The sequence below is a fragment of the Camelus dromedarius genome, chromosome 20, assembly GCF_036321535.1.
Source record: "Camelus dromedarius isolate mCamDro1 chromosome 20, mCamDro1.pat, whole genome shotgun sequence".
In the NCBI taxonomy this organism is placed as follows: domain Eukaryota; kingdom Metazoa; phylum Chordata; class Mammalia; order Artiodactyla; family Camelidae; genus Camelus; species Camelus dromedarius.
Genome location: NC_087455.1, coordinates 10,496,210 through 10,518,830, shown reverse-complemented (window position 1 = coordinate 10,518,830; position 22,621 = coordinate 10,496,210). Strand labels below are relative to the sequence as shown.

General features: G+C 50.9%; 1 long non-coding RNA gene across 12 annotated transcripts in view; it reads left to right on the top strand.

Annotated features, from left to right (window-relative positions):
* The window catches only part of LOC105096446 (uncharacterized), a 232,075-nt gene that overhangs the window by 170,180 nt on the left and 39,274 nt on the right, over positions 1–22,621 (top strand). Inside the window, exons 5-7 of one of the 12 annotated variants that reach the window (XR_010377015.1) lie at positions 4,203–4,366; positions 5,670–5,775; positions 13,752–14,860. The exons of 7 other annotated variants lie outside the window; for them this stretch is intronic. This is a non-coding gene — a long non-coding RNA (uncharacterized LOC105096446). 4 more of the 12 variants (XR_010377013.1, XR_010377019.1, XR_010377014.1 and 1 more) reach the window with 4 other exon arrangements.

The window sequence follows — 22,621 nt, the reverse complement described above, 5'->3', positions numbered from 1 at the left end:
CATATCTGTAAAATGGAGCACAGATTTCCTTGGCAAGGACACTGAGGACTTGAGATATTAAATATGCAATGCCAAGCATGCTGTCTAGGGCACAGCCATCAATGAGTAGTGGCTATTTATTATTATTATTACTATTATTGTATCTTAGCACATAGTGTTGTACGTAAATGTTACTTCTTTCTTTGCCTTATTTAACTTTGTCCCTCCTGGTGCAGATGGAGCCTTATTCATCTCGGCATCCCCACCTCCTGACACAATTCTTGGTACGTGGTTGATGTGCACCGTTGCAGGGCACACGAATGAATGGATGAGGGAACGATTCAGTGGGCCCATGGTTGGTGGAGGCAACTCCAGCCAGATGTTGGGGGCTGTGTTTCCTGGAATTTTATCCCCTCCTGTCGGATTCAGGCCAGGACCACGGCGCAGTTGCTCCATTGTTCCCAGATAGCGCTGCCTATCTCAACGTCTCCGCGGGGCAGCCCTCGGCCACACCCTGCCCTGCTGTCCTATCACCGACCCCACTCGGACCCCACAGGCTCCCTTCCAGCCTGCCCTGAAGACAGCTTTCACGTGGCAGCCCTGGCCCTCACCTCCACCACTGCCCCTCAGTCACAACAGTTGTTGAAGGGCATGTTTCTCTCCCTGGAACTTCACTTTCCACTGTGGACCTAGGACATGCTCAGTCACAATGCTCTGTATTAGCCTGACTCCTCAGAGCTCCACCTGCGTCTTCCTGCTTCCTGTTTCCACCATCCCCTTGTCTGATGGGTGAGTCAGGACTTATCCCTAATCAGCCGCCGAAGAAACTGAGGCTTAAAAAGGCAGGACTGCCAGTAACAGAGCTGATGAGAGAGGGAGAACCCAGGACCACTGCTGGCTCTCCACTCTGTCCACACATAACCAGTGCTTTGGCCACGAGTCCCCTTGCTGGTTGCGTTGGTGTGCTGTGCCTGTCTCTGGTCCAGGAGAGCTTTGAGCGGTGTGTCACCATGTTAATGGCTCAGACATTCTCAATTCTGTTAGCTCAGTGTGGCCTCCCGGCTGCTCTGTGATGTGTCCAGGGTCCAGGCATCCTCGCACCCACCCTGCGGGGGAGGAAACAGAAACCTGGAGGTGACACAGCTCTGGGTGGTGGCACTTTCCCTTCTGCTGGTTTTCCCTTTCCTGCTGAATTTGACTCATAGATCCATTGTTCACAAACAGGGTTTAATATTGGAATCACTGCAGGAATTTAAAAATCTTGCTGCAGGACCCAACCCACTAAGATTCTGACTCAGTCAGTCAGCAGCAGAGTCCGGGCCCTGGGGTTATAACACCCCCTGCCCCCGTCCCCAGCGATTTTATTGTGCAGCTGCTTGGAGAACCACTGTCCCGGGTCACCCCTGTTACAGGGACGTTGGGAAGCTAACAAGATTAGCAATTTCCAAACTCTATTTCAGACTAGAGTTCCGGCCCTCCTAAAGCAAACCTTGACGTAACCTGGCTCACCTTTGCTCAGATTCCGGCCACTCACGTTTCAGAAGAACTGGCAGTGCTGAAAGAGGACGCTGTGGGGACAAGGGAGATGCGCAGTCCCAAAGCTGTCGTGCCTTGTGCCCCTGTCGTGCGCCAGCCCTGTGCGAAGAAGCACGTCGTGTGTATTAACTCATCTAATTCACTGTCCACATTCTAGCGCTGAGAGGCTGACGTTATATTCCCTTCACAGATGAGAAGACTGTTCACAGAGTGGATAAGCAACTTGCTCAAGCTGGTAGAGGCAGAGCCGGGATTCGAAGACAGAGAGCTGGCTCTGGAGGCCACTGTTTTAACCGTTACACCTGTTGCTTTGCAGGATGGTGTATGGATTCCCACACAGCTGAGAATTTGCTCTCACCAGCTGGTCCTTCACAGTGATGATCTGATCTGTCACTCTGCTGCTCAAGAACCTCAGGGCATCCTCAGGGGAAGGGCCGACTCTGAGTACAGCCGGTGAGCAATGCCCCTTGCAGCCCGGCCGCCAGCAGACCGTTCTTTCGCCACCCGTGTTACCCGTGCTGTTAGTACGGTTGGAAGGTTTCCCCAGCTTTCTCTGCCTGGTGAACTTCTACTCTTCAATACCTAGCTCAAGTATCCTCTTCCATTTATGCGGGAGGAGTCAGTGGTGCCTTCCTCTGTTGCCAAAGCTCTTGGTCCCTCCATCCAGGTGGGATGACCTTCTTTACCTTAAGTCCACTTTCTCTCAGCCATGAAGACAAACTTGGCTATCTTCTGTTGCTCAGGGGATTTTTCTGTTTGTAACAGATGCTTTCCTGTACGGTGCCCCGGGCCCCACTTTGCATAATTGACATTCACTGTGTTTTCTGAGGCTGGGCTGTGGTTTAAGAGGAGTCCTGAGCTCCTGTGGAGATTTGTCTCTCTCCGGCCTTGGGCTGTCTGCATTCTTGAAGCTCTCAGGGCCCAGGAAAAAAAAAAAAAAAGGAAGCCGACTTGTTCTGGGGACAGCCGGGGTGAGGAGAGAGTGGTGTCTTGTTTAGGGTTTAGCTTGATTTCGGAGCTCAGCCGCCATTGGCCAGGCGAGACCGAGGCAGGAGGAATGGTTTCTCGGTGACCAGAGGGAAGTACATCAGTTTGCTCGTGTGCTTCTGTGGGAAGGACAGCGGAGCCTCGCCGAGGGGCAGGAAGGTTCTTTCAGGAGAGCCCCACCCGGCTCTGAAGAGGGTGGGCCCCCGGCGCGCAGCGTGAGGCTGTGCTCCTGCCCGCAGTGAAGAAGACAGGAAAAGTTGAGCTTAAAAGATGCTGGCTGAATTCTTAGCATTTATCCTGCAGAAATACATGCACAGGTGGGGATGATACGACTAGCGTCTTCATCTCAACGTTGAGATGAAAAACGGCTGATTGATTGATTTCAATCAATTGAAATCAATTGATTTTGGCTGATTGATTGATTTCTCTGTTTATTGACATACAATGACTGGTTTCAATTTTTTAATTTTTATTTTAAAAATTGAGGTATAGTTGATGTAGTTGATTTGTAACATTAGTTTCATTTGTACAACACAGTAATTCAGAATTTTTATGGGTCATACTCCATTTACAGTTATTATAAAATATTGGCTCAATTCCCTGTGCTGTACAATATAGCCTTATAGATCATTATTTTTTTATACACATGATAGTTTGTACCTCATACTCTCCTACCTCTGCCTTCAGTGCCTAGTTTTTAAGCAGACTACTTGGTATGAAAGAAACAGAAGAGTGTGACCCATACTTAGGGAAAAATTTAGTTAATAGGAAACAGAATGGAATTGAGATTTCTGAGCTAAACTCACCTTGCCTGATCAATTAATTTTATTATGGTTATTAATATTATTAAATAGACTTTATTTTTAGAGCAGTTTTAGGTTCACAGAAAAATTAACTGGAAAGTACAGGGAGTTCCCATGTATCTGCTGTCCCCGTATATGCACTAAAATGGTATGTTTGTTGCAACTGACAGATCTGCATTCCCTGACAAATACGTAATGACACCTACCCACCATTGTAGTGTCACATGGCGTATTTTCACTGCCCTAAAAATCCTCTGGCCTTCAGCTATTCATCTCCCGCAGTGAGACACAATTTACAAGCTCCTCGGGTGGGGATTGGTTGATTAAATCTGGTGCCTGCATAGACTGGAATACAGTACAGCTGCTAAAAGGAATGGGTGGCCTTATGAAGTGAAATGGAAGACTCTCCAAGTTATATTAACCACCGTCGGCCTTAACAATGTTGATTTTTGAAAAATGAAGGAGACTATTAGGGCGTAGAACAGCGTGTGGAGTGCTAACGGCTTCACTAATGCACAGCTGCCGCTCCCACATCAGCTCCCGGTACTTCCAGCGTCCACGCTTAACACGCTCTGTGGTTTCTGCCTCTCCCGACCTGCAAGTCCCAGAAGACAGACCCCTCTGTGAAGGCAGGATCTGTCCATTTGCAAGGATGTCGCCTGGCCACGCCCAGATCCATGCACACAATACGCTTCCCATTAGTATCTGTGAATGCAAGAATGATCAACAAAGTGAGGTGTTTTCTGTCTACAATTTCCTTCTGCCTCCTACTCCTCAAACTCCTGGGCTGGAATGAAAGGCCAGACGTCCCGTGTCCCTCTCCTGGGTACTGTCCCTGGCCTTCCCTCCGCTCCCTTGAGTTCCTATGCTCTGCAAGGCTTCTTCTTTATTCCCCAGGCCAGAGACCCAGGGAGATGGGGGAGAGGCTTGACGTGGACCTCTGAGATGGTCACATGCAGCTGACACTGTCATCTGGGCAGATCTGACTTCACTGATTGACTCAATTGTACGAGCCAATCGACCCAGCAGCTGGGACGGGACTCCTGATCTGACAGCCACTGGTGAGTCAGGCCTGATGGGTTTGATTGCACGCTGTGGCCTGGCCGCCTGTGTGACCTTGGCCATGTTACTTGACCGTGCTGAATCTCAATTTCCTGATCTGTGAAAGGAGGCTAAAAATGCTTCTCTTGAGGTTGTCGTGAGGATTAAATGCGATCACGCAGGTGGAAGCGCCCCCTGAGAAGGAGGGAGGTGACGGAGCTGATCTGCAGGGAGAGGAGAGGGGCTGCTCTTGTCCTCAGATGCCTCTTGCTTCCCGGGGAAAATGCCCAACTCCAGGTCGGATCGGTTACAGTCTGCCTCCTACGCTTTTATTCAGTGCACTCTCTCTCTTGGCCACCCAGGGCTTTCAGCTTAGGCAAATAAATGATGCTGCTCTGCCAGGCTCTGTGCTCTGCAGCCAGCCATATGTTTGAGCCTGATAGAGATTCTTATCCGGCTGGGTAATGTTACCCAGCAAGGGATGACATTTCTTATCAGAGGCCCTGTGGACTCAGAGATAGGAGCCCTTTCTTTTTACTGGCAGTCATGTGCGGGGCTGGCAGGGAGGGCCGGAGGGGTGGGCCAGGGCCCAGGAGTGGGCAGCTTGGGCGGCTGGGGCATCCCCAGGCCCTCCTCTCTTAAGACAGCCACTCCCAAGAGCCTGCCTCGAGAGAAGTAGGCCCTTTTGAGATGTTTGCATGTGATAGAAGCAGGGCAGGGCCCTGAGAGCGGATGAGGAAGGAAGGAGAGAGAGTGATGCCGCTGGACCAGCTTGGTGAGGCGGGGCCCTTGCATGCGCAGTGTCTTGCCCTCATGCAGACAGGCAGGTGGCCTCCTGCTGCAGACCCAGGGCCTGGAACACCTGCCCTGGGGCTTTGTGGAGTGGTGGCAGCTGAGGCCCAGGTACCCACCAGAGTCGTGGCTGTGGGAGCGATGAGGTGCTGGGTAACCTCCTTGCACCCCTCCGGAGGCTGATCTGTGTGGACGCAACAGGATGGGTGCCCGCGGGGCTCCAGGGCTCTCGGGCTTCTGCTTGGGAGACACTGGCAGGTGGGAGAGCGGGAAGGGAGTAAGGTCAGGATATTTATTCTTCTACTTCCTCCTCCCTGTTGGGTCCCTGCGTGATACAGGCAAGGTCCACACAGAGGGGCCTGAGTTTGAATCCTGATTCCGGGACGCACTTGCTGTGCATCGGGCGGGTTGTTCACCTCTCTGTGCCTTGGTTTCTTCAACTGTAGTATGGGGGTGACTCCACTTTTCTTGCCGTCTCTCACCCCTTGCCTTTGCATTTCATTGACTTCCATGTCTGTCTTTCACCCTGAGATTCCGGAGGAAGGGGCAGTGGCGGGTCCCGCGGCCAGAGGCCAGAGCTCCCTGCAGACGAAGCTCCAGTGTGGATGGAGGAGGTCGGAGTGACCACACGATTCAGGTGCGGCAGCCTCTGCTGAGGACACATGCTCAGGGCTCTTCCCCTCTTGAATTTTTGGGAAGTCCTGCCCTGCTCTCAAGTAATAATCTTGCTCTCATCAGAAAGGGAAGAAGTGGTTCCTCCCTCTCCCTGGAGCCCTTCCCGCCAGCGAGCCCTCTCCGCTTCCTTCCCTCTGGCCACGCTTCCTTCCCTCTCTCCCCCTTCGTGGCGGTCTGTAGTGACAAGTTTCCTTGGGTTTATTTCGCATCTGTCTTCCTCCACCAGGCTGGGATCCTGCAAGGGCCAGGATTTTGTCTACGGCAGTGGTGACAGTAGAAGCCGGTGCTTCTAACGCACCGCCCGTGTGCCAGGCAGCGTTGTAGTGCTTCGTTTTTGCCAAGCCCCGTCATCCTCAGGAGACCCTCTTGAGGTGTAGATACTGTTGTTGCCTTCATTTTACAGGTGGGGAAACCGAGGCACAGAAAGGTTAAGTAATGCGGCCCAGCTCTCCCATCTAGTAGATGTAAAACCAGGACGCAAAGTGCAGTCACTTCTGACCCCTCTGCTGGGCCACCTGGTGCTTCCCCGGGGGCACTCAGCGAATAGGCGGTGCGTGAGTCAGAGGGCCACTGTCCCATCTCTCAGGAAAGTCCCCCTCTGCAGTTTCTGCACTGGGTTCAGGGCTGGCAGCAGAGTAAAGAGGAGGGGACCCAGGTCGCCACATGGGGTCCCCCATTCACTAACTGGGTGACTGTCGGTGGATCCCTTAACTTCAGTGAGCCTTGGTGTTCTTAGCTCAGAATGGAAGCAGTGCTGGTCACCTGTGTGATAGGAAAGGAAAATCTGAGAGCGAGTGGGTAGCATGTGCTCAAAAAGTGTCACCTGCCTTGCTCTCTTAGAGGGCTTCTTGTTTTGGGTGAGAGCATGTGACACCCCCTTTTCAGCTGGAAGGGAGGAGACCTTGGCCAGGGTGACAAGGAGAAGGGCTGGGCTTAGGTGTGACAGGACGTGGAGGGGCTGGACTTCAGGCATCCTCCCTCCTCACTTCTCCTCTCCCTGTGCCATTACCTGAAGTTGGAGTTTTCACTCACTTCCAGTTACAGGGCCAAGTGTCGGGGGTCTGGCGATCCCCTGCCCAGGCCAGGAGATTGAAGGACCCCAGGAGCATCCTGAATCTCTGGACACTGCAGCGAAGAGCTGCTTTGTCATTAGGAACCTCCGTCTCCCAGTGTCTGTTTCCCCCTTCTCGGGGTCTCTGCAGCGCCTGGGTGACAGCCCCATGTGCCCTAAAGACAGTGGCATTTGGAGTCATAGACACTGAGCTTCACCCGTCAGTAAGTGAAGTCCTTAACCAGTATGCCGAAGCCAGAATGGGCTCTGGTCCTGACTCCATCATTTACCAACAGTGTGGTCACGGATGAGTTTCTTAATGACTTTGTGCCTTGGTTTTCTCATCTGTGAAATGGGATGCTGACGATAGCACCCATCTCTGGTAGACTAAACTACTGGTCCCAGGTCTTCTCTCCTCCATGATAAAATTATTACATGTTGCCTTTGCCATGGCCTCAAGGTGGGTGACTGGACTCCATCACCCTTGGATTAGGGTCTTAGCCAAGTGACATGCTTCAGTCCAGTGGATGTTAGCAACGTAAGCAGAACGGAGGATGGAACTATGAGTGCAGCTGGGCTTACTTTCCTGTGTGCCGTTCATCGTGTGCCTTTGGTACCTTCGGTAGCATTCCATCCACAGAGGATGAGAGGCTTGGAGCAGATTCAGAATTCACACCTATCCTGGAGCCAAGCTCAGACAAACCTTCCCTACATCATCTCACTGCCAGCTGACTAACAGACATGTGAGTGAGAAATAAATACTTATCACTGTATGCTGCTGAGTTTGGGGTGTTTTGTTATGCAGCATTCTTATAGCCATCGCAGACTAATATAACACCTCATAGGATTATTATAGAAATAATTAATAAAGTGAGTTGATCCCAGTATTATTTTTTTTAATGCTACCATAACAAATGGCCACAAATTCAGTGGCTTAAAACAACACAAATTCATTATCTTACAGTTCCATAGGTTAGAATCCAATGTGGGTCTCACTGGGCTAAAATCAAGGAACACAGGGTTGGTTCCTTCTAGAGGCTCCAGGAGAGAATCTGCTTCCTTGCCTTTTCCAGCTTCTGAAGGCTGCCTGCTTTCCTTGGCTTTTAGCCCCTCCCTCCGTCTTCAGAGCCAGCAACGTGACCTCTCTCTATGTCTTTCTTCCTGAGTCACATCTTTCTCTGGCTCCCTCTTCCATTGTTAAGGACACTGGCTGATTAGGCCCACAGAAACCATGCAGGATAATCTTGCTGTTTAAGGTCAGCATGTTAACCATTTATTTCCATCTGCAGCCTGAATTCCCCTTTGCCTTGTAACCTAACACAGCCACAGATTTCAGCAATTTGGGCACAGGCATCTCCGTGGGGCCGTTATTCTGCAGGTCAGGCATGTAGAACATGGCCTTGCGTGCACTAAACACTTGTACACACATGGGTATATTATCAGCCTTAGCTTTCTCATCTGCGAGATGAGTGGGAGACAGTCCCATCCGATGTCTACATGGGATCCTCAAAAAAATCTCTTTTTCCTGGACATGTTGCCTCTAGGAGACATATTTCACCCCTTGGCCTTGGACGGACAGAAGGCAGTGGGTTTATAGGAAGGGGATGAGGTCAGTTTCCTCGCTGGCTGTGGATGATGACATTGCTACTGATTAGCTGTCTTAACAACCCTCCTTTTCTCCTCACTATCAATCCGCAGAGGCCCCCAGCACGGGGGACTGGCCGGACGACCAGCAGGGCCAGGATGGGCCAGTCCAGAGCCACCAGCCGGTATCTCCACATGCCCGGCTGGTTCCGTCCTTCGACAGGTCCCTCTGATCTTCCTGCATACAATAGATTGCAGGGAAAAAGAAACTTCCTGGGCCTATTGATACAAATTTGAAGGAAACAGCTGGCTTTGGTTGGGGTGAGGAAACAAAACACAGTGACCGTGAACGTCTCACTAGTCTGCGTTAGTTGAGGAACAGCCGGGTGGCTGTGGGATACACCAGAGGTGCTGGGAAGGTGCGAGTTCCTACACAGGCAAGTTAGAGTCCCGTGTGGAAACAGAGTGGTGTTCACCAGTAGGAGGAGAAGAGCCCAGGTTTGGGGGTTCCTGGGTTTTGGAGGCTCCATCAGTGACTTACTGTGTTAACATGAGGTCAGCGACACCTGCTCTGTCCCCCGGTGTCCTTACAGTGGCAAAGTGGAGTTTGCAGGACTTTACCCCCAGTCAAAAGCAAACGCTATGGTAATGACCAGCACTTAAGATGAAACTAAAAAGAATCATGAAAAGAACTTGACAGGTTTTTGGACATCCCCAAGCTTACACAGGGAAGCGAGGCCAGAGACGTGAAGTATGGTCTGAGGTCACACAGCCAGCTGGGGGTGCAGCCAGGTCCTGGAACTAACCGTGGCTTCCTCCCTCCATTCAAGCAGGCACTCCATGCTGCCATCTTTGTTACTGTCACCTGCTGACCGAAGTAGAGATGGTCTGTTGACCATGTACTCTAGACTTATTCCCCAGTGGCTTTTTGCCACGTGCTTTAGGCACCCCATGGTTTCATGTGACTGGCGCTGACTGCAAGTGTCACTTACTTTGCCGATTCTGTGATTGATGATGGTAAATCCTGACTGTGGGCTGAGGGTGTTGGGCTCAGGTTTGCAGGGCTGACTGATCCAGAGTGGGGAAGATGCAGTATGATCATCACTTTTCTGTGTCAGCTTGGCTAAGCTACAGTCTGTGTGTGTGCGCGCGTGTGTGTGTGTGTGTACACAGGCAGGAGAAATTGACTCCAACTCTCAACAGGAGAAACAACACGGGGGTACAGAAATGGGAGGGATTCTTGGCAGACATTGCGGACACAGACTACCCCGGGGGGCAAGTTGCTTGTTTAAGTTTGTGACTCCCCGTCTCGACTCTGTTTAACCTCTTGGGTTATCTCTTCTAACGGGGTGAGGCTGAAAGGAGTCCTGGAGCCAGCCTGTCTTGTTCCAAACCCTGCCTCGACCACTGCCTAGCTGTGGGACCCGAGGCAGGTTTCATGTTCTCTCCACGCCTCAGTCTTCATCAGGAAAATGGGATATTAGTACTAGAGTAGAGTGTGGATGAGGATTAAGTGACATCTGTGCGTGCACATCTACCATTGCAGCCTGCAGAGTCGGGTATGTGTGTGAGGGGATGCTTTAAGCTGGGGTCTGAGGTTTAGTCTTTTTTCCCTCCAATAAATAAGTACTGAACACCTGAAAAAAACCACATGCACATGTACGTATGTGTGGATATGCATGCATACATAGGCATATGTATGTATATATGTGTGTCTGTGTGTACATGTATGTATATATGAAAGCCTGTACGTATATGTTTGCACATACACACATATATGTGGTTTTATATCTCTCTATATACGTGTCTAACTTAGTGTGTAGCTTGTGAGACTGTTTCCCTGTTGATGCATATGTTTGCAGCCTGCCTTCCCCTGGGCCAAGTCCCAGTGTTTTCCAGAGAATGTTAAAGTTGGACCTGACAGCTGGCGCCCAGCTGGGTCTTGAACTGAGACCTTCTGAGGCCAAAGCCTGCCTTCTCGACTGCGGGAGTGGTCCCCACGCCCGCCCTTGGGAAGTGTCAGAAGTAGCAGCGGGCCCTGGTGAAATACGGGTTATTCACAGGCCCCGCCCCAGGCCTGCTGACACCAAGAAGCAGACCCAGACTCAGGACAGTTCGCCAGTCACTCTGGGTGATGTGGGAGGAAACCTGCACTGTGCTGCTTCTGCGCCGGCTGGCCTCCCAGCTGCCTGGTGCTGCCCCCAGCGGTGCCGTCTTCACTTTCCGCTTAAAATGCTTGCCTTTCCCCTCCCAGAAAAACCTACTGCATTCTGCTCACGCACAGCCAGCATCTCAGAGGGGCACGGAGCACAGGGCCGGTCTCATATTTGGATTTGCAGTCTAATTTAGCTCCCACATCACTGAGAAAGACACGCTATCCTGGCCTCACCTTTCCCAGACTGAGCTGAGGCCAGCCTTAGCCCTGGGTGGCCAGACCACCCTGGGCCTCCTTCCCTCTCACAGGGAGCTGACTTCCCCTGAGGTACGGCTTTTGGGTGATGCGACCTCATTGCTTTGTTCGTTCCCTGAGTCTCCCGGCTAAGGAAGAAACAATCACCATTTATTGAGCGTCTAGGCTGCATACAAGCATTGCTCAAATAAGTACCCCGCAGAAAGCTATTACTGTCCTGAAGCGGGGAGATAATAAATAATCCACAAAAGGGCACAGAGCCAGCATCGTGCCCACACAGCCAACCCTGTGCATCTAACAGGAAAGCCCTTTCTTTTGACTGTCCCAGAGGTGAGTTATGTCAGATTTGTTTTCAAGGTCGTAGGTCCTTCTCTTTAATGTATGTGAATAAAATTTTGCAGAGAAAAAAAATTTTTAATGTCAAATGTACCGACTGTCCTTGGGATTACAAACACATTCCAAAAGTCAGGAGCTGCCTGGGCGCTGGCCGAGTTGGAAAGTGAATCAGATGGGGAGCCTGGCTGGGACCGGTGACTGGGACTCACGCTCCTCACTGCGTTTTCCTGTTCAGTCTTTCAGTGGTAAACCTGTTTTCTTTGCCGCACCTTGGCATCCATCATGATTTAAATTTCAGGTTGTCAACCATCGTAGAAAGGGGTTCGGCTTTTGGCATTAAGTACCCCTTGTCATGTGTGCAGGGCTGTGCTCGCGTGGAGCGCCGTCCAAACCTGAGCCGGTCCTCGTGGCTGCCCTGAGAGGTCACCCACTGTGCAGCTGAGGAAGACGGAGGCTCCCATGGTGGAGTCATCCGCCTGGCTCTAAGTCCAAACACTTGACTCTTCAGAGCAACCGAGACTCCTGTGTACTTGACTGTTAGGGGCGAGTGTGTGAAGCGTAATCGAGGCTGCATTCAAATTGCAGGAAAAGATCACTGTTCTTCATGAGCCGGCGGCCCCTCTGCAGATACCGTAGAACCTCTGACCAGTGTGTGCACTGACGTGTTTACAGGACCAGCTTCCCGGCGAAGCGGGAGCTCTCTACCTCGGCTACCTCCATCCTCCAGTGCGTCACCCAGACTCGTGACGGCCTCTTCCCAAGGATGCCCTGGAGAAGTTAACGCATAGCGATTCCTACCAGTCAGACCACTTGGAAGTACCGGACTCCTGCCTGGGCACCCGCTGTCCTTTGTTTCTTATTGCAAAGCACGGAAGTATCTCCTCCGGAAAAATCCACAAATCCAGACAAACAAAACGAAGCTGAAAATGCTTCTGTTATGACTCACAGGGGACTGATTAAATGAACTAAAGCAAAGGCATGTGTATACACTTGTAATACTGTGGCCGTATACACGTTAGTTTGTAAATGGCTCTTTGACTAAATACGTGATAAATAATCTTCCCACGCCAGCAGGTGCACCTCTGCTCCGACGCGGTTTGATCGTTGGGACGCCCAGCTGCTCTGTCCTTCAGCACCTGGGGCAGCCGCTTGTGCATTCGCCTGTTGCAGTATCATGACCAGGGCTTCAGTGAATGTTCTCCGACTCAAGTCCCTGCTGCTGCACTTTCCTACTTTATTAGGATGTATTCTCATAAAATGGGACGGCTGCAACAGGGGCTGCTTAGGTCATTTAATTTGCCACGTTCCCCTTCAGGAAGTTTGGACAGTTTCTCCTCCTACCACCACGCGTGAGCCCTCCTCGGCAGGACCCTCCTGTCTCGGCAGGACCCTCCTCTCTCCTGGCACAGCCCCAGACTCAAGGCTGTTCCCAGCCCACGCGTCCCTTCTTCAGAGGCCCTCCCTCACCGTGGACTGTGCAACACCTCTGCTGTTCCTCCTTCCAGCCCTTGGTTTCCGTAACGCCCGTCTCAAATCAATTAAGTCATGATTTGTGGTATTTGGAGCTGAGCCTGAGTGGAGCTGATTCCCTCTTACGTCCTGGTGGCCGGCTCGGTGTTTTATAATGGTCAGAAGCAAAGACTCCCATCGGCAAGATCTGGATTCACTGTGACGCTGTCACTTTACTCACCTAAATCTTCACTTTCCCAGCTGAGTTATCACACAGAGATGGCACGGAGATGGTGAGGTTTAAATGAGATATGGTGTGGGAAGGGCGCTGCTCACAGCTTAACGCAGGTAAATGCCCCGCGTTGTTGCCCAGGGTGTGGATAGTGGCTGGTGAGTGCTCACGTGTACCAGGTACTGTTTTAAGTGCTTTACAAAGGGTTGGCAAACTGTGGTTCAGGGGCCAAATCCAGCTCGCCACCTGTTCCGGTACAGCCCAGGAGTTAAGAATGGTGTTTAAGTTTCTGAAAGGTCAAGAAAAAAATCAAAAGAAGAATCATGTTTTGTGATACGTGGAAACTGCGTGGAATGGAATTTCGTTGTTCATAAATAAAGTTTTATTGGAAGATAGCATGCTGTTTCTTTTTACGTATTGTTTATGGTGGCTTTTGGGTGACAGTGGAGGAGGTGGGTAGCTGGGACAGAGGTGGCATGGCCCACAAAGCCCAAAATATTTCCTGGCTGGCCCTTTACAGGGAGAGTTTGCTGACTGTTGGGTTACATGTCTGAGCTCATCTAACTCTGCATAGTGCAGGCTGTGGCTGTCACCGCCCCACTGTAGACGTGGGGAAGTGAGGAGCCGACAAGTTAAGAAATGGGCTGAAGTCAGACACAGCTTATAAGTGGTAAAGTGGGGGTTTGGTTGCCAAAGATGGGGCCCTTAATGGTTCCACCATAGGGCAGGTTTCTGGTCTTTACAGGTGAGGGACTTGAGTCTGGGGGAGGTGAAGTCACGCATTCATGAGTGTTTGGATCAGGATTTAGAACTGGGCCCATCAGACCTCAGAGTTCTTGATGTTTCTCTCATAATGGGCTCTTTCCCCCTCTCCAGCCTCCTAGCATCACCTGCCAAACACAGGACCAAACGTGCAGAGGAACTGTGTATGTCCTAAAACTGCAGGTGCCTGAGAGCAGGGAGACGGTACAAGACTGGGTGAGGTGAGGTGCTTTCTCCTTAGTGCTGACTCAGTAAATGTTTGTGGGATGATTGAGTGAGTCTGATGAACAGCTCCTGGACTCTTTAAGAGTTTAGACAGGGATCCTCGGAAAAAGCAGCAAACCCTAGGACCTTCTCATGGGAAGGTGACCTTCCTGGACAGCAGTTATGCTCCCCAGCTGGCATGGGGCAGGGAGGGAGGGACTCCTGAGCCAACAGACACTTCTTCAGTTCAAATTCCACCGAAGTTAAAATTTCATTGCTGTCTTTCTTTTCCTTGCGTCACCACTGGCTCTACTTCTGTCGATTCTGAATATTTGTTTTCTTTAAACAACTTAGTGGAGATAGAATTCACATACCGTGCAATTAATTTATCAGTCTTAGAACTTTTTCACCACCTTAAAAAGGAATCTTGTCCCCTTTAGCTGTCCCTTCCCCATCCCCCTTCCACCCCCAATCCTGAACAACCTGCGGTCCACTCCCTGTTGCTATGGACTCGCCTTTTCTGGCCGTTCCATGTAAGTGGAGCCATACAGCATGTGGTCTTTTGTGACTGGCTTCTTTCACTTGGCACGATGGTTTCAAGGTTCATCCACATTGTCTCCTGTCTGTACTTCATGCCTCTTCATGCCCGGACAGTGTCCCACTGTATGGGTGTATACCGCATTTTATTCATTCATCAGTTGATGGACGTTGGGTTTTTCCTTTTTGGGGGTGGTATTGTGAATAATTGTGCTCTGAATGCCCAAGGTTGTGTGTGGATGTATGTTTCCACCTTTCTTGAGTATACACACCTAGGAGTGGGATTGCTGGGTCACGTGGTAACTCTGTGTGTTACCTTTTGAGGAGCTGCCGGACTGTCTTCTGAAGCGCCTGCTAACTGCCTATTCTTGAGCACCATTCGTGCCTCGTCATGAAACAGAACACGATCCCATGTATGTGGATTTTCAGAGCACGCGAAATGAATCAGCGGTGCTAGAAGTCAGCCCACTGCTCGCCTCTGGGTGAGGGAACTGTTTTATGTCTTTAGGGTGTGGTTTAGGGTGTTTGGTATATGGTTCTGACAAATGTCAGAACTCATCAAACTGTTCCTTTAAGATCTGGACAATTCACTGAGTGTTAATTATGCCTAGATTAAAAAAAAAACAAAACACATACAAATGAAAAAAAAAATACAAAGTACAGCGGGGGGCGGGAGAGGGGAGAAAAATAGTACATAAACCATCTCATGACATGACTTGCGTTACCCACCTTCGCCTGGACAGAGGGCCTGTGCCTGGCAGGCAAGGCCAAGTGTGAAAGGCTCTTAATTGATGTGATTAACTACGTCTCAATAGGGAGCCTCGTTAACATCAGTGGGGGAGGAAAGGAGGTTATTTTCCCTTCTCGGGACTAGGGGATGGCTGGAAGCGGGGCGCGGGGGCATGTGGGGGCTGTGTCTTGCAGTGGGGGAGGGGGCAGTGGGAGGTCTTATCCCAGGCCATCCTGCTGCATTTCCCTTTGGTATTAAGATACTTTTGGAGGACGGGGATCATTTTCTCAGTTGCTACAAAAAGCTATGCTCCATTTTCATCTATAGAGAGAAGAGCAACCTGAATTTTTTTTTTTTTTTGGTATGTTTTCCAAGGCTGCATCACCCAGCAGTACAGAGGATTTAGACAGAACATGCTTTAATCCTTCCTAAATGCCTTAGTGGCTGATAAATAAACAACAGGAAACAAACAAGAGAAGTGAATGATTTTGTCTCTCCCTCTTAGAATCTGCAAAGAAATATGGATTGACATAAATTCACAGAAGATTAGGATGGGATAGGCATCACTAATTGCCCATGTTAAAAAAATCAGCGTTAGACATTTTTTTGATGCAAAAATTGTATCATTTTATTGGTAGGCTAGAAAAAATAATCTATTTGGAGAAAAAAAGCTTAGAAGTATTAACACCACCATCATTTGGGGGAGGATGTGATTACATGTGTTTGTTTTATTTTCTTATTGCTTATCTGTGATTAATTTTTCCCAAAGACCACTTATTGCTTGTGAATTAAATTGTTTAAGGAATTATTTTGGTTTTCTACTGATTGGAGGGATCAGTTTCCTTGGGCTCCCATCTCTCTAGAACAGACCCACCCCTTCACTCCCCACCAGGCTTATAACTTATGAATTTTAAGCAGCACTGCTGAAAGCATTGAACATGAACTTTGGGGTTAGCTGGATCACGGTTCAGTCTTACAGGATGGTGGGCAGTCACAGATCTATTCTGTGTCTTGGTTTCCTCATTAGAAGAATTTGGATCATCTTTTCAGTTGCTGCAAAAACCTCAGGTCCATCTTCATCTGTGGGAAGGAGGAAGCCAACCTGATGGTTCTCTCCCTGGTCAATGGATGTGACCCACACATGGGAAACCCCAAGCACAGTACTTGGTCCCTCTTATCAGTTCACGCCTTCTCCACCAACCCCCTTTCAGCCTGGTATCTTCCTGGTACCTTGCAAACTAGCAATTGACCATTCGAGTCCAGATGACTTCTGATGACTAGGCGACACCCCTAATCATTGCAGATGCTTACATACACCTGCAAATAATGAAATCATGTTGGGGGTGTGTGTGTGTGTGTGCGCGTGCGTGCACACAGGCATGTGAGCAGCACTTGTGCGTGTGGCTCGACATACAACAGACCTCCGTCCCGTGAGTGAGCTCAGACTGCTCGCTGCTGGAGCTCATATTGGTCACGAAGCAAAGGTAGGACCAGCTGTGGCAGACTGCAGACACAGATGCAGGCACGGGCGGCAGGAGTGTGAGCACCGCGTCTTCCAGGCCTGGGGGAGGGGCTCCGCTGAGGGCGAGCCGGAGTTTTGCAAAGTCTGTTTACACTGGTGGGACATGCGGGGCAGACGTGGGCAGAAGCGATGTGCACACGTGCAAAACCGGAGCCGCTGCGCCATTGTCTCTGTTTCCTTCCTGTCTTCGGTCACCTTTATAACTGTCCTTCTCCCTCCAGAATTGCCTCCCCCAGCTCCTTTTTTCGGCTCCTTTTTGTGACAGTGGTTTTCAAATTTCATTCTGCAAGTGATCACCTGGGAATCTTGCTAAAATGCAGATTCCTGGGCCCCTCCACCTGATTTTTTGATTCAGTGGCTCGGTGGGTTGGGTCGGTGGGGATGCCTGGAAAACGGCATTTTCAACCAAACACCTCAGATGGGTCCTTTTGACCAGGAGGGTACTCTAAGGAGAGGGCCTGGGACCAATCAGTGTTTCAGGAGCCCACAAACAAGCTAGAAAACTAACAGGTAAGATATTAGTCTCAAAATACGAACACGAAGCTGTAAAACTGAAATAGTGATAAAAGCACTTCTGTTAACTTTTTAGCAGTTTGTCAAGTGCAGCTCAACTTTTGCAGTTACGTGCGAATTATTTTTTTTAGTGGCACCTGGATGGGTTTCATCTATTCGATATGCGTACGCTAGTCCTACGAAAGCCATGAAAATCTCCACCCCCGTGGACCCTACTCTCAGAGGTGTAGCCTGAGCTGATTCCTTGTTTCTCGCATTTTTGATCTGGAGGGCCCCTTCGAGGCGTTCTGCAAAGCTCAGGTTTTCCCACCAGGGAGACCGAGGCCTAGAGGGAGAATGACCCCCCAAGGTCACACAGTAGGCTCCCTGAGGCATCCGGACCAGAGCCGCGTTCACCGCCCACGTGCCTGTGTGTGAGTGCCTGGGCTTACGACATCCCCCCCCGTGGCCCCTCCCTCGTCTCTCTTTGACCATCTCTCTTTCATTCTGGCTTCTCTTCCCTTTGGTCTTGTCTGCAGGCCAGTCTGACACCCAGTCCTGAGCCCAGAGGGGAGGGCAGGGAGGGAGTGAGGGTCTCAGGGTGGAAACTGCTAACAACAGGCATTGCATGTGGCAAAGCCCATCTTCCACTTAATCCCCAGCTGGGGAGGGCGGGCTGCCTCCCTTCCCTGGGCTGAGGCCTGAAGAGCTGGCATACTTCTCTGTAGCTCCATGTCGTGCACAGTGGGGGCCCCAGGGTAAAGCTGACATGGCCCTCAGGGAGCTTCCTTTTAGCCACTCATCCAGTCAGCCTGCAGATAGCTGCCGGGCCCCCGGCTCTGCCCCGGCGTGGGAGCACGGCCGATGTGGCACTCAGATCCTAGTTGGAGCGAGATGGCAGATCCACATACACGTGAGACATTTCAGAGAGGGCCAGGGCTAGGAAGAAAACAAAGAAGGGAACAAGAAGGGGAGCGAGGTGCAGGGCACGCCCGTGGCAGGGTGGCACCTAGTCCCGTGCTCGATGGCCTCTCCCCACGCACAGGCCGGCAGTGGCGTCGGCAGTGGTCCTCGCCTGGGAGGCTAAGGGATGAACCGGAAAGCCGATGATCTCCGGGTTTTGCGGCCTGTGGCTTCTCTGAGCGTCATTGTCCTTGTAGGAAGGTGCTCAGGTTAACGTCATATCTAGCGTGACTGGCTACTGGTTCTGGGCTAGAAGCGGCTTCACGTGCTTCACATGCCTTTTCTCCCTCAGTTGTCACAGTCTTGCGGCGGGGTCGGTGGTACCATGAGTATCAGGCCAGTTTGCAGAAGAGGAAACCGAGGCGCAGGAAGATAAGAAGCTTGCTGACAACCACGGGGCTAAGGTGTGGGGCCAGGACGCTCTCCCAGACAGCTGGCCTCTGGAACCCTCGTGCGTACCCACTGTGCCTCAAGGCCTCTGGGGTGGCTCCCTTGCTCTCCTGGGGGCTGTCAGGAGTCACTGTGCCGTTGAGGGGAGAGCCTGGGCCGTGGGGCCAGGTCCATGCCTTACTGTCCAGGTCCATGCACCTCAACCTCTTTGAGCCTCAGATCTCTCATTTCTAAACTGGGACTAAGGGTTCCTCCCTCAAAGGGGTTGTTAAAAGGGCCCATGGAAATGGCAGTATTTTAAGGTGCTTGGCACTTAGTAAACGGTTTTTAAGCATTTTAAAATAAGGTGATGTCCTTAGGCCATGCTTTTTTTTTCCTGACTCTTTGCCTTTTGGAGATTAGGATTCCAGTGCCTTACTCACTGTGACTAGTTCTGGCCAGTGGTAGTGAGCAGAGAAAGGCAGTTTCTGGCCCTTCCATGAAAAGCCCTCTCTCTCCTGCCCTGGTGCCCAGCAGCGCCCCGGGCGGGGGCTGCCCTGTCCGCCTGGCCTGGGTGGTGCTGGCACGGGTGGCCGTCTCTGGTTGACTGTGATGGACATGTCACCTGAATGAGCGTTGAAGCTTCACCATTTTAAGCACCTGATATTTGGGGATGCTCATTAGTGCACCAAACTATCGCTGACCCTGACCGATAGAATCCACAAGGCAAAGAGATTTGACCTGTCACCCTGGATTATTAGGGGCTGCCAGCAGCCCCAAGTGGCAGCAGATTCTTGAGGTCCCAACTGGGGTCCTGGGGAGAGCGTGCTGCGATGGGTTGGTGATGTCAGCCATGCTGGCAGAAGGGACGTGGAAGCTCCGGGACCCTGTGCCTCCCTCCCTGCTGTGGCGCTGGAGGACGTTCCCAACTGGGTTTTTCCTCTAGTCCTCCCTGAGGGCTGGCCCCAGACCCCTCTCCCCGGGGACCTGGCTCTCATCGACTGCCTGGCTCTCTGCAGTCTCACCCTCTCTTGCCCTGCGCTGGGTCCTCTGCCTGACTTTCAGGTCCTCAAAATTCTGTCTCTCACACACCCTCCCAGGACTCCCAGAGGTTTTCTTTCCCTTCCGGGCTCCAGGGGCTCCTTGCCGACCACTGGCATGCAGTCCCCGCTCCCCAGCCCAGCCATCTCCCCCTGGTTGCTCCCGCCCCTTCCACACTCCCCTCCCTCATGGCCGGCCTTCACATCCGGGTTCTCAGAGGACTTCCCTTGGCAGCCCACAGTGACCTGCTCTTCCGCACCTGGACCATACGGTGCCCACACGCCATCCATCTTCCCCTGTCTTCTTTTGTTATCTTTCACTCCGTTCCTCCACGGTTATCTCGCATTCCTCATGTCAAAGCCTTGACTCCCTACCTAGGTTCGACACTCAAAGAATGGCCTTGGTGTTGCAATTCCTCATCACAGTGTCTTGGCGATAGCAGGCACTTGAGAAATAAGGTCTTAACATATTGGTTGGATGGGTGGTGCAGGGCTAGGGAGCAGAAGGGGAAAGCCGGAGCAAAGTCATCTGAGGATCTCTCCCTCTCTTCACTGTGCAGTCCTTCCTACGTCTCCCATCTCCCACGCCAGACTTGCCTTCCATGGCCGGCCCAGTCCAAGTGTTTCTGTCCATTCCCCAAAATGCTAAGCTTTGAATCAAAGGGTCACCATTGAAGCAGCCCTGCTCAAGCCATCACTGTTACAGACTCTGGGACCGGAAAAGCACAGGATGTCTGGGTGGACTGAGAACAGGCAGCCAACCAGCTCCTGGAGGCAGGGGGACGCTTCGCAGGGACACTGATGTTTAAGCTGAGCTGGGAGGGAAGCTGGAAATCAGCCTGACAGAGGGCAGAGCAGTGCTCAGAGGACGCCCCAATCTGCATAGGAGTCTGAGGGCTGGAGAGATGAGTCAGGGGTGAGCAGGAGACACCAGGGAGGTTAAAAAAATTTCTAAAGAATACCTGGAACCCCAGAGCCATCATCTACCATCAGCTGTCATCTGATTTTTACCCTCTCCGTCCCTCAGATGTGTGCAGACCTTTTATGTTTTGTGGAGACACATCTCAGCAGACGCGGGACTTTTAAATTGCAGTTTTTCTTGCAAACATTCCCATTGTTGTTCCTCTGTGTTTCCTTCTTTCCTGGGAAGCCTTAGGCTGCCGCTCCTCCTGCCCCGACCCCAACTTTCCGGGGATCCCATCTGCCCACTGCGCTCTTCAGGACTGCCTCTGTGAAACCATCTCTTTATATGCAGAAAATACTTTTACAAAGTTTCAGTCTCATGAACAGACAGATCTCATAAGAAGAGAAGAGGGTCTGTGTACTCAGGGAGAAGTCCACGTTCCCCGGAAATCAAGGAATCTCACTGTGACGGTGGCGACCCACTCCCTAGTTTAGTTTTGTTTAACTAAAAGTTAAAACAAAAGGTTTGGGAACTTATCCTAAGAATGCTTGGGGAGCCTGGCACACACTGCCGTTGCTAGTGGCAGCATAGATTGTTCTTTTGGGAAAGCTCTTTGTCAGGAGTTATTAAAGCATCGCTTTGACCTCATGTCCCTTATTTGGAGAATGTGTTTCAAAGACATGTTCCAGGAGGAGAGAAGGCGGTGGTGTGCAGGCAGGGGTTTTTTAGAGCCGGGCATATTTAGGGACAAAATTAGAAACAAAATAGTGCCCAGGGACACATGGTACCTCTGAATCTTTCCCGGGGATCTGAGAGAATCATGGTGGAGAAGAGGAGGCCACCTTCAGGACAGTGGTGACAACCTGCAATGTGACAGTCGCGCACAGCAGTGCGTCCTTCCCGGGATGACAAGAAGTGACAGAGAAAGAGGTCAGGTCCTCACTGGAGAGATGAAGATTTTGCCTACTTGGGGTAATAGGAGCATGACAGTTTTCTCTTCTGTTTTCTCGTCTCTCCTCTTTTTGGGAACCTGCCTCATCTGGTTAAAAGCTGATTCATTGCCACAGAAGAAAAGAAAAAGAAATATATGCAGGCAAGAAATATATGGGAGACACTGTGGGTTGGGTTCCAGACCACCACAATAATTCGGGTATTATGATAAAGCAAGTCACAGGAATTTTCTGGTTTCCAAAAACTGCATATTAAAATTATGTTTGTACTGTAGTCTATTAAGTGTGCGGGTAGGAAGTATTATGTCTAAAAAAAAGTATATGCCTTCATTAAAAAATACTTTATTGCTAAACAAAGCCAAAACAACGGCAAGTAGCATCAAAGATCACTGATCACAGATCACCGTAATATAAAAATACGGAACAAGTTTGAAATGTTGCAAGAAGTAGCAAAATGTGGCACAGAGACATGAAGTGAGCGAATGCTGTTGGAAAAATGGTGCCAAGAGACTTGCCCCACGTAGCGTTGCCACAAGCCTTCCATTTGTAGAATACGTAATATCTGTGAAGCTGGGTAAAGTGATCCCAATAGGATGAGGTGTGCCTTGCCTGTATGTGGGTTTGGAGGGTCCATGTGCTCCGGGCGTCACATAAGGGCAGCGTGAGATGCCCACTGCTCTCTCGGGTGTGTGGTCAGGACAGCACAGTCAGGCCGGGGTAAGGAGTGAGCGCCACGCCAGGTGTGACGACCTTGGGTACCTCACCCAGCGAGCCGAGCTGATGCACCGTCAGCACAGGGCCTGGTTCAAGCAGGGATCCCATGAAGGACACTATCCTTCCTCCCATGTGTATCCGACAGTTACATCATTGGGCATTTTGTCCTTGTCGTGTCATGTCTCATTTAAACCACGTCATGAAGGTGTCAGATGGGTAATATGACAATCCCCATTTCACAGATGGGAACACTGAGTCCTCAGTGGCCATCCAGGAAGGCTCTGCTGCATTCTGAATTCAGACTCTGCACCCATCTCCTTGGATGCTCGTGTGACAACTCTGCAAAGCCATTCTGCGTATCTGCTTTCCACAGTGGGAAACTGAGGCTGTGTTAGGTTATTTCCTGAAGGGCCCAGAGCCAGGAATAATCATGGGAACATTGCTACTTGGCTATCTGACTCCAAATCTGGTTGTGTTTTTTTGTCTTTTGAATTTTATTGTGAAAACTTCCTCCGTTCAGGGCACATCTTCTGCACTGGTCTCTGCAAGACCCCTCTCT